The sequence below is a fragment of the Schistocerca gregaria genome, unplaced genomic scaffold (genome assembly GCF_023897955.1).
Source record: "Schistocerca gregaria isolate iqSchGreg1 unplaced genomic scaffold, iqSchGreg1.2 ptg000178l, whole genome shotgun sequence".
Classification (NCBI taxonomy): Eukaryota; Metazoa; Arthropoda; class Insecta; order Orthoptera; family Acrididae; genus Schistocerca; species Schistocerca gregaria.
Genome location: NW_026061728.1, coordinates 17,510,373 through 17,518,870, shown reverse-complemented (window position 1 = coordinate 17,518,870; position 8,498 = coordinate 17,510,373). Strand labels below are relative to the sequence as shown.

Genomic DNA, 8,498 nt, shown 5'->3' with positions numbered 1-8,498 from the left:
GTGTGCCCCGTCTGGGACTAAAGCCCGGGATCTCTTGCTTACATGGCAGACGCTCTGTCCATCTGAGCCACCGAGGGCACAGACTGCAGGGACTATCTCGCACAGGCCTCCCGCGAGACTCACATAGTATGTGCACACACTACATTCGTAGTGTCCCACACCAACACACTCATTACTCGTGGAAGACATTCTTACCAAGTGCCGTAACAGTTCGGGGAATACGTGTGCATCTTCACAGAAGAAGGTCATGGCTGGTATTGCCAGAACCATATACGTATATGGATATGGTGTCTGTTCTTTCGGACATAATTTAAAATAAATAGTCAAATAAAACTTTGTCAGCTGTTCGCTGCTTCTCTCAAAATATGGCGAGTGCTTCCGTACTACAGAAAACTGCCAGTATTCTCCTACTGATTTTAGTTTTTAGAAGCTCTGCTCAAAAATTATATTGTAATCGGTTATCACAGCACTATGCGGGAGTTACGTATAGTCCTGCAATAAAGGGTGAATACTTCGGCTGGAGAACTCTTTTTCGTTTTAATTTCTCTGTTTTCAAGGGCTACAAGCAGATAACGGCATACTACGTAGACACAGGCAGCAGATCAGGCACTTTCTATTTTCATCCCGGAAATTTTAACTTTTTTCCTTGTATGATGTTTCAAGTCGACCAAATCAACCCATGTGCTTCACTCGTTACCGCATATCGTAAAATACTTCCAGACTTCCAGATGGTGCCATTCTGTGTTACAACTGACGTTCGACAACAGCGAGAAACTGCGTCCAGTCTCGCGCACTGCTTGTATAACAGGCACAATATTGTCTCGGCAATGCTGGACCAATCCATTTGTTGCTCGTTTCTGTCAGCAGTGTTATTAAAGTGGCATACATCACTTTTCCCATTTTTCTGTAATAACGCAGTATTTCAGAGCTATGGAAATCTTACGAATAAAAATTACTCGTCTTTTTTAAAAAAAAGGTTTACTTGAAAACTAAAAATTTTACTGCGGCTGCTGTGGCTAATCGATATATCTGTTTTTACGTGGTTATCAGGAAAAAAAAGATACTTGTTATAACCGAGAGCAAACAAATACCGAAAGACATGGGTTATTCAGAACTAAAATACCCATATCGTTTTAACCGATCGGTTTTTCTATCTCTAAACTGCAGTGTCGCCATAGAAAAGTGTGTCGTTCCATCACTGTCCATAGCAACTTTGAGATATGCAAGTGTTTATGAGCAATATCGGCAAATAGAAACACGAAGAGGTAATAAGCATCTGAGCGATAGAATTTATTTCCCGATCAGAAAAGTCGAGTGACAGACAAGACTGAATCACTGTAATAGAAGTTATATGGAAAGCTGTGTAAAGGAAAATTTCCAGTTCTTTCGTGGATTCCAAAATTAAAGCAAATTCCGGGACATCAAGGTGACATAGTCTTATACGGATAGTATTCCATGACTAACGTAATTGGCCCACATACTGTACTGGTATACGGATAATATTACACGACTAACGTAATTTACCTGAAATAATTTACAAACATGTTACTATAACATTCGCTACTACTCATTACGCTAATTCACCTTCAGCCATTAAGCGCAAGCGCAGATCTCAGTTATGATACGTGCGCCATCCAAAAATTTATCAAGGTAGTAACTCAACACAACTACAAATGATCATTGTGTGTAAAATAAATAGAACACTTCATAAGAAGAACATGACAGGTTTGAATCATTCCCACCGCAAAGGATGAAAAATTCAGGCTCGCACACAAGACCACTTGATAACTAACCAGAAATTCAGATTAGTTGTAGCTTCGGTGACAATCGCCATTTTTACATTTTCCCCGTAAACTAGATAATTATGAAACGTTAGCAACTACTCTAAAATATCTGCGGCAACGGCCTTGCCCCTGAGGTTGCATTGGTTCACGTGAGATCACCGAAGTTAAGTGCGTTGTCGGACGTGGTCGGCACTTGAATGGGTGGTCATCCAGGCCGCCATGCGCTCTTGCCATTTTTCGGGGTGCACTCAGCCTCGTGGTGCCAATCGAGGAGCTACTCGACCGAATAGTAGCGGCTCCGGTCAAAGAAAACCGCCATATCGACGGGGAGAGCAGTGTGCTGACCCCACGCCCCTCCTGTTCGCATCCTCCAGTAGGCCACTCGTGGACTGAAGACGGAGTGCTTACAAAGCAACTACTCTCCAGTGCATGGCCGTACTACTGAGACCTTGATGCCTGGCATCAACAACAGGTAGCAGCACACGAGGTTGGCTTACGCCTACTGCCGAATTTTGAGATCTGTCGTAAGCCTGCGTAAGCACGTGGGGCTTTCCGTCTTAAGTGCAAGCATATCCATTGCGTGTTCTGCCGCGCGACTTGAGTGGAATATTTCATTATTTCTGAAATTTTATAGAAATGTTTTTCGTTGTATATCCTCTCCATCGGTACTGAATTTACTGTAAAATTACTTGCTCACTTTTCGGAACTTCCGTTCATGGTAAATCTATATTATTAGAAGCCGTGGTAGACACGAGTCTAGTGTGCTTCACCTTCAGCACCTTCTGTGTCAGTCTCGGTTCCTATGTCGCTGATTTCACAACTAGCAGTTCGTTGTCTACTGAGTATACTGTCTCTTGTACGACACTATCCCTCCTACACTGAAAGGGGGAGACACAGGAAATTATAGGATTTTTGAAACATGTAGCTATTAAGGTAATTTTGAAGCTACGCATACGAAAATTTGTATCTGGTTTCTAGGTCAGAAATAAAGAAATATGTGTTCCATTATTACTGGGAATGAGGTGAAATAGCAGGTGAACATTTTATTTTGAGATAAATAATTATGGAATAACTATGAAAGTATTTTTAAGGCTACATCTACGAAAATTGGTATTTGACTTCAAGGTTACAAATAAGAAAATACGTGTTTTAGTGTTTTTGGAAGTTCAACCCCTAAGGGGATGAAATAGAGTGAGCTGGTGCGTTTCTGGCGCCAGTTTCCATCGATCGTTGCTACGATCTTTGAGTCGCGGTCCAGAGGACACTGCTCCCTAAGCGACTGTAGTAGTTCTCTGCACGGACCCACATCGGGCTTACCGCGCTTACACTGGACACAGTTGCCAACAAATCTCCTGACATCGCGATATAGGTTGGGCCAAAACATGTGTTCCCGAACTCGGTTCTAGGTCTTGTATAGCGCCAAATGACCCCCGACCACCGAATCGTGGATATATCATGCTAACTCGTTCCTGTGGAATAGAGACCTTCACTTCACCACGGTTGTCTCCCCCTTTACACAAGAGCCCCCCGCCCCCCCGAAGGCAACAGGGCAACAGCCAGTAACGACGTCGCCATCCGCCTACTGCTGCCTATTCGGTCCCCACCTGGGGTCCACAGCCTGATTGCCGGCTGAGTCGCAGAAGAAACCGGGTGTCTCAGAGAGAAGGAAATTCGCTCCAAGATCCGGCTCCACGTGGCCCTTGCCTTCCCCAGACTCTCCCGCGAACATACGGCTAAGAGCGTCGCCAATTCATTGTCTCTGCCCCTAATATGCGGAACCTGGAGATAAATCTTGTCATCTTAACTTCGGCATGACTTTTAGCGAACTTATTAATCAAAGTTTAAGGGCTGGCACTGGGCAAGTAACTGACGGAGGCTCATTTGTTTCAGTTCAGTTGTAATGCTCACCTGTTCTCCAGATAAGGTTGTGTAGTATATGTCTCAGAAAACTCTCTACCCTTGATGTGTGTTGTGTTAGAGATAATTGGCAGCGGTCGACGCTAGCATACTGGGAACAGAGCACCACGGCGGCAGAGAGATGTTTAAGGCCATGTCCTCTCCTTTACATCTTCGGTTATGTTGTCACTTTCGCGTGATTCCATCGTTCCGGTGGAGAACTATAGCATCCAAAGTTCAATTGCACTGTCAAGTTGAGTATATTTCTATGTCACTCCCTGTCTCGTGGATCTCTCGCATTGATTTGAATCCTTGGTCTGCTCGCGTCTATCGCCAATTCACACGAAATATTGAAGCAACCTTATTTTAAGGGAATTGTCATATGGTCATGTTCTAGTTGTAATCATTCTAAGAATATTGTTGATTAATCAATTGAGTAAGTAAATTTGAAGGTCGGTTTGGTCAAAAATAAAGTATCTCCTTAATTGCTTTAATCATTTGTATATAGTTTTGTTATGGAAACTTGAGTAGCCAAACGTTAAAAAATCTGTTTCTTAGGCTTAATCTGTTTCTCTGCTGATTGGAAGTAATGAGAGTTCTGCTGCATATTCTATGCACATTTGTACTATTTAAGTAAAGCCTTACCTAAGTATATTTACCTAGTCATATCCAAATTTGAAGTTTAACGGGTCTTGTTCCACGTGAAGAAATTTATTTATTATTTGTCCATCTGATCTGGCCTTATAAGGCAATCTCTTGTATTTTTGTGATTGTGATTTTATAATGCTTTTGATTGTAATAAAATGTGTAGCAACTACAACGGATTACTATTGTGATTTTGGTGTGTCACTACCACAATCCCATTACATAGAGGATGAAATGTTTCATGAAATATTTAATTATGAAAGCATTTTTAAAGCTAAATATATTTAAACCTGAATTTGGCTTCTCGGTTGAAGTAAAAATAAAAAAAAATTACATGTCTCACTGTTTTTGATACATTCAATTCATAAGGAGGGGGAATATAGGATGAAATGTTTTATGAAAATAATTCAGTGTGAAAGAATTTTTAAAGATAAATCTATGGAAATTCTGTTATTGAAATATACGTGTTTCACTGTTTTTGGAACTACAACCTCCAAGGAGATGCGATAGGGGCACATGTATCCACTCACTCATCGCCTTCCAGCCCAACCTGCAAAGTATACAGACTTGAAATTTGATGAAGGTGTAAATATTACGCTGAAAGCACCATTTAAGAAGAGATTTTTCGAAATTCCACTCCTAAGGGGGTGAAATATGGGTTGAAAAGTTTTTTTTTTTAAAAAAATATGTCCCTATGTCACTGTTGAAGCTAGAACTACAAAACTACGAAAATTGACATTTGGTTTCTCAGCCAGAAACAAAAAAAAAGGTTTTTATCATTTTCCGAAATTCTTTCATTGGGGGGGGGGGATAGAATAAATAGTGAAGGTTTTTTGAAAATAAATCATTATTAAAGAACTACTAAAGCATTGTTAAAGTTACATCTATGAAAATAGGTAATTGACTTCTCAGTTGGATGTAAAAAAATGTGTTTCGTTGATTTTGGAAATTTAACTCATTAATAGAGTGAAATAGGGGATGAAAAGTTTTATGAAATATTTCACTATGAAAGCATTTTTAGAATTAAATGGATGAAGATTTGAATTTGGCTCCTTGGTTCTAAATAGAAGAATACATGTTTAATTGTTTTTGAAAACCTAACTCCTAAAGGGTGTGAGATGTTTCTCAAAATGGTTCATTATGAAAGCATTACTAAATATATCTGACAATTCGTATTCGGCTCCTCTGTTAGAATTTTTAAAAACTATGTGTTTCAGTGGTTTTGGAACTTCGATAGTAAGGGGATGAAAATTTTAATGAAATATTTATTGCGTTATATTAAAATATGTTAAATCTGCATCTATGAAAACAGGTATTTCACTTCTCAGTTATATAAAAGAAATATGTGTTGCGGAATGAAAGATTCTATGGAGATATCACCACAAGAATACAAACGGCTTGATTAACAAAAACCTTCGACTCCAGCTGTCGGCATTGTTTCTTGGTCATTCAGTAAAAGACCATGCTTCAATGGCGTTAAGTTTAGAAAGTGTTGCAGTTTATAAAAGACATAAAAAAACGATTAAAGAAAAAAAAATCTTTGAAGACCATAAACGGTCTACGCAAGTAAAGAAGCGGATGATAAGTTAGCTCTTTATGCAAATGAGTTGGTCACTTTAAGTTAAGAGACATGTCATGCACCAGGAACCAAATATTATAGTTGCTACGATTGGCTAACGGAAAAGTTTTGCAGAATCACGGGAAATCACTTCTGCAAGTGGCTGAGAATCTCGTAATGGATAAAAATTCTGTACTGAGAATTCCAAGGTGGGAGATGCAAATTCCTCGATTAGGGATTGTTAATCCACATGTGAAACCTGAGTACATAATCCCTGTGACATTTTATCAACGGTGGTCCATAGGGACAGGTTCTCATCCAAAAAGTTCGAAAATTCAATTTCTTTGTAGTTGCATTTTTTTAAGGTGTACTTGTCCAGACTCTTGGAACGGAAAGGTTTTTTTCTTAATCCGTGCTTTAAAAAAGTTTCTACAGCCCATTGTTTGAAGCAGTGTCACGACTGCCATGAGCCGCGCGGGGTATGCGCCATGTCTCAAACGCCTTGTCACGGTTCGCGCGGCTCCCCCCGTTGGAGGTTCGAGTCCTCCCTTGGGCATCGTTGTGTGTGTTTGTTGTCCTTAGCATAAGTTAATGTAAGTAGTGTGTAAGCACAGGGACTGATGGTTCAAATGGCTCTGAACACTATGGGACTTAACAATTGAGGTCATCAGTCCTCTAGAACTTAGAACGACTTAAACCTAACTAACCTAAGGACATCACACACATCCATACTCGAGGCAGGATTTGAACCTGCGACCGTAGCTGTCGCACGGCTCCCGACTGAAGCGCCTAGAACCGCTCGGCCACATAGGCCGGTCTACCATGTACTCTAGAGAAGCTGCCCGGTCGTCAGTGGCGCCTGTTCTTTCGAGAACAGTTACTATCTTCATATATATGGTTAAACGTTACCCAGCCATTGACCTTCGTCTGTGCGAATGCGCACAGATTGCCCGAAATCTTACGGGAATCGTCACCTTAGTGTGGGCCAGTATTGAGTGGATGGGCAAACACCTATTACGTACATTACGTTTGTGGATTGTGGCCGGTTGGAAATGTGAGTCTCACGGGAAGCGTGTAAGGGATAAATGCCTGCAGTCGCGGTATTCATCTGTGTCCTCGGTGGCTCAAATGGATAGAGCGTCTGCCATGTAAGCAGGAGATCCCGGGTTCGAGTCCCGGTCGGGGCACACATTTTCAGCTGTCCCCATCGAAGTATATCAACAACACCTGTCGGCAGCTGAGGGTTTCAATTAACTATCAATTGTGAAGGGGATTCGAAGAACCCTTTGCCAGGCACTTAAATGTGATTTGCAGAGTATCCATATAGATGTAGATCAAAGCTCGTCCCGTGACGCACGTGCACAAAATGATTCATACTGCAAACATACTCGCCGATAACACTGACGAATAACGAGTGCTGCATATCCAGGTTAGACAGATCGGCTTTTCCTGCCAAGAAGAACAGGGAGTTGCTATCTAGGAACAATTCCAGCCAGAGGAAGGGTTGAAAAGTGCTCCTTGGATTGCACACTAAACTTAAATAACGAAAATGCATTTTTGGTAAAAATTGGACAAAGCATAATCCTGTGCTCTCCGTATTGCATTAGCCGTTTTGAATATTGAAAATCTTACTGCAGATTCGTGTTCAGCGACATTAAAAATATACATGTAACCCTCAGTTCATGCAAATCGAAGTAATAATATAACTAAAAGGTTTCCCTAGACGTTGAACTTTTTTTTTTTTTTTTTTTTTTTTTGGAGAAACAATTTTCTCAGAACGGCATGCAGCATTAACTAAAAATGGTTCAATCTCTTAACTTCTACCTCTGACCCAGAAAAGTAAACACTTTTCTTAGAAGCTTATACCTATAATATATGACACTGATTAATATTAAGTAATTTTTGTGAAGGCATCAGGAGTGAAATAAACCACCCAAAAAATCGAACTCAGAGTTCGAATTAGTACCGTATCGTTAAATTTACGGTTGTTTCATTGCGGCTAGGTATGCGCTCCCATAAATTTTATGTAATATCGACTGATGTTTTCCATTTTCAATTTCAGAGAAGTAATTTAGTATCAACTGATGTCATCCATTTTTGATTTCAGGTAACATCTGAGAGGCCACACTGCACGCAGTCCGCGTGATCAAATCATAATTGCGGGCGCCATTTTTTTTTTTACTGAAAATCTAAAATAAAGCTCATAGTATGATCACTCGTAACTCCCAAACAGATCCTTCAAGTGTATTTTCACTGTCTCAAAAAAAATATATAACATTTTTTGCTCATTTGAATGAGAACCTGGCCGTAATGCCGGAATATAGTCACTAGATTTTTTTCGGAGACGCTGTACGTTCGCGAGAAGAATTTCGTTCTGCGCGTGTCGATGGACATCCTACAGATATTACTGTTTGTGTGTTTGTGTGTGTGTGTGTACTACTCAGTCGTGCCATTCGAGTGTACATCTTTGCATAGTTTTCCTTTGACGGTGTAAACAGTGTTCGGCTCAGTTGCTAACTGGCCAGTTGAGTGGTTCCGAAGTTGTCGGATGTGCGGTGCGTTCTGTCTGCTAGGATAACAACAGACTGGCGTGGTGCGATGGCAGAAGCAGACAC

At 40.7% G+C, this 8,498-nt stretch overlaps 1 non-coding gene across 1 annotated transcript; it reads left to right on the top strand.

The window, feature by feature from the left end:
* The first annotated feature begins 6,996 nt into the window (after positions 1–6,996).
* Trnat-ugu (transfer RNA threonine (anticodon UGU)) lies at positions 6,997–7,070 on the top strand. The gene has a single exon. It is a non-coding gene; the product is annotated as a tRNA-Thr (tRNA).
* The last annotated feature ends 1,428 nt before the right edge of the window (positions 7,071–8,498 follow it).